We start from the raw sequence: 3,966 nt of genomic DNA on the forward strand, positions 1-3,966 counted from the left end.
ACTGTGTTGTTTCTGTTTCATGTGACCTGATTCTACCTACTACCCTGCTGAACTATACTTGTGAAATTAAGTTTGATGCTGCCTCTGTACATGCAATCCATGCTTTTCTCATGTTAATTGCAATTTTTGGATTCATGTGCTTATATTTTGCTGCTACTTGCTACCCAAATTTCTAGAAATTTCTCTGTTTTTAAACTTGTTACTTAAGAGTTGAACGTGGCACTTTTCAAATTCTTAATATCACTATATTTCTCTTCCTTAATGATCTATGAAGTTGTTTAGTTATAAACTTTGATGTTTGAAGTTGTTTGTGAACTTCTAATATTAAGTTATGGATAATTTATTATGTGAAATTTTAAATTTTATTAAATTAGAAATTATTGAATTTATATATTTAAAATTATTTTTAAATTTTTTAATAATTTTATTTAATATTTAATTAAACCGGTTGAACTCTGGTTGAACTCCGGTCGAACCAGTGAACCATTGAACCAGTGACCTCACCGGTTTATTGACCGGTCCGGTTCTCGCAACCTTGGGTATTACACTTTTATTGCAACGGATGATTTTTAAATATTAGTGTTAAAAATAAAAAGTAATCTAAAGAAAGTGATTGTGCATTATTGAATGTCAATAAAAAGGTACAATTTACAAGGGTATATATAGGTATTAAAAGAATTAAAGCAATAAAAGCACAAAATCTTACAACGAATATACAGATATGTTATATAAATATAAATGATACTAACTGATCTTAATTGATCCTAATTATATTCTAACATCTCCCTACAAACTCAAGTGGGAGTTAAAGATACCATCTTGAGTTTGGATATTAGAGTTCGAAAACAAGTAGGATGATGAGCCTTTGTGAAGATGTTTGCAATCTGATCCAAAGTTCCAACAGCTATGAGACGAACGGCATCAATAAGGAGACGTTTCCGAACAAAGTGACAATAAATCTCAATGTGTTTGGTGCATTAATGAAAAACATCATTATGGGTAAGCTGAATAGCACTACAATTGTCACAAAAAAATCAATCAGGGACGACTGAGGAGCACCCAAGTCTTTGAGAAGCCAACAAATGGAGACAACCTTAGCAATGGTGTCAGCGAGAGCACAGTATTCAACTTCTTTGCTTGAGCGAGCAGTGAACGTTTGCTTCTTGGCTCGCCAGAAAATAAAAGAGTTAAAAGAAACAAACAATAACCAGTAGTAGAACGACGATCAGTGGAATTACCAGCCCAATCAGCATCTGAGTATGCCTGAAGGGATAAAGATGAATGTGCAGAAAAATAAATTCCTTGAAACAAAGTGCCTTTGATGTAACGAAGAACGGCCGCATAGTGAGTGGAATGAGAAGCTGACAAGAACTGGCTAAGAACATGAATTGGATAGGGGATGTCTAGGTGTGTGGCAGTTAAGTAAATGAGACCTCAAACTAACTGTTGATAAAGAGTAGGATTATCCAAAATAATGCCATCCATAGGGTAAATCGAACATTAACCTCAAGGGGAGCAGACTCAGTGCGACTATCTGTAATCCTGGCGCGAGCAAGAAGATTTGAAGCATACTTATCTTGAGAGAGATAGATATCGTCTTCTATGGATATGACCTCTAAACCAAGAAAATAATTGAGAAAACCAATATCTTTCATCTCAAAAGTATGGTGAAGGGAGGCTTTGAGATCAGAGATACCATCAACATCATCTCTAGCAATGATCATGTCATCAACATACAAATATTGAAGAACAACTCCACGTTCACTTTTATGAATAAAGAGAGCATTCTTGTGAAGGCTGCAAGTGAAATCGAGATTGCATATAGTAGTGCTGAACTTGTCAAACCATTCACGAGGAGCCTGCTTAAGACCATAAAGTGCCTTACGAAAGAGACAGACTTTGTTAGAAGGACAAGGAATACCCGCAGGTGGTTTCATATAGACCTTCTTTTTCAAATTTTCATTAAGAAAAGCATTCTTCACATCCATCTAACTGAGAGACCATTTTTTGACCGCAGGAATGACAAGGAGAGTTCGAACAGATGTGAGACGAGGAACAGGAGTAAAAGTCTCTTCATAATCAATACCATACTCTTACTACATCCTTGAGCAACTAATCGTTTCTTATAACGGTCAATAGAACCATCAGAGCGAGTCTTGATCTTATATACCCATCTATTACTCACAACTGCTTTATCAGAAAGAGGATCAACCAAGTCCCAAGTGTGTGCTTGTTCAAGTACCTGGATTTCATCCTGCATTGCTTGCTACAAGCTTGGATTTGTGGAGGCTTTTCTGAATGACTTAGGTTCATGGTGATGAAGAATAGTAGAAAAACAATGATAATTAAGAAGATGAGAAGGTGGATTTCTTACCCTATAAGAACGAGTAGAAGGAGGAGGCCTGACAGCAAGAGCAGGAACATCGTTCGTTTGGAATCATTGGAAGATGAAAAAGGCGGAAGAGTAGGAGAATGTAGAGTTTGACTCGAGATAGAACCTGTAGAATCATCACTAGGAAAAAGATCAACATTGGGTTAGTGAAAAATGATGATTGAGTAAGAGGAATGGACTCAAATGAGGAGAACCTAGAAAACATGTGTTGCTCTCAGAATAAAACATGATGAGATATATGAATATGTCTAGAAAGAGGATCCCAACAATGATAACCTTTGTGTTCAGTGTCGTAACCAAGGAAACAATACATACGAGACCGAGGTTCAAGTTTACTATATTCATGAGGTTGAAGAAGAACAAAACAGACACAACAAAAAACTCGAAGAGAACTATAATCTGGAGAGGTATGATAAAGACGCTCAAAGGGAGTAATGTTACCAAGGACAAAAGAAGGAAGTCTATCGATAACATGAACAGTAGTAAGAACAGCTTCACCCCAAGTATGTTTAAGACATGAAGAAGAAATAAGCATTGCACGAACAGAGTCAAGAATATGACAGTGTTTGCCTTCAGCTCGTCCATTTTGTTGAGACATACTAGGGTAAGAAAACTCAGACAAAGTACCCTATTCTGCAAAAAAAGGTTAAAAGTTTGGAGACACGGTATTCCATAGCATTATCTCATCGAAAAACTTTGATAACCTTGGAAAATTGAGTTTTAATCATAGTGACAAAGTTAATATAAATCTGAGGTAGCTCATAGAGATTAGTCACCAAATAAACCCAAGTAAAGTGTGAATAATCATCAATGAAAATGACAAAGTATCGAGCCCCTTCCATAGGAGCGGTGGGAGCGGGACTCCAAACATTAGAGTGGATAAGATCAAAAGGAGAGCAACCAAGAGATGAATTATTGTAAAAAGACAAAGCAGGTTGTTTGGTAGTTTGACAAGAAATGCAATAAAAAAACTCATTATTAACCTGACCTAAAACACCTTGAGACACTAGACAATGCAATTTTTCTAAGGAGCTGTGGGCAGGAAGGTGATGCCACAAGTGAAGAGTAGATGGAGAAGAAGCAGCATAGAGATTTGACACAAGAGGAATATGAAGATTCTCAAGTTCAAACAACCTTCTGATCTTACGTCCAGTCCCGATGATTTGTCATGTTTGACGATCCTGTACATGACAACCAAAAATGAAAAAATTGAAATCAAAATCGAGATTAACAAGTTGACCAACAGAAATAAGATTAAAGTTTAATTTTAGAATATAATAAGTATCAACGAAATTAAGAGTTGACTGAGAAATAGAACCCTTGTGTGTCACGTGCAAGAAAGAACCATCAGCAGTATTGATAGAAGTTGCATTTGTAGTGGTAGATAAAGATGAGAAAAGATGACATAGAGGAGACATGTAATAAAAGCAACCAGAATCAAAATACCATTTAGAATTACCTGGAGGAGTTAAAAAAGCAGTAAGAGTATTACCAAAAAAGGAGAGAAGATGCTTAAGAAGAGACGTAATATTAGATAGAGAGACATGAGAAGGATTGACAAGAGCATAGTTGGT

Source organism: Arachis hypogaea, chromosome 17, assembly GCF_003086295.3.
Source record: "Arachis hypogaea cultivar Tifrunner chromosome 17, arahy.Tifrunner.gnm2.J5K5, whole genome shotgun sequence".
NCBI lineage: Eukaryota > Viridiplantae > Streptophyta > Magnoliopsida > Fabales > Fabaceae > Arachis > Arachis hypogaea.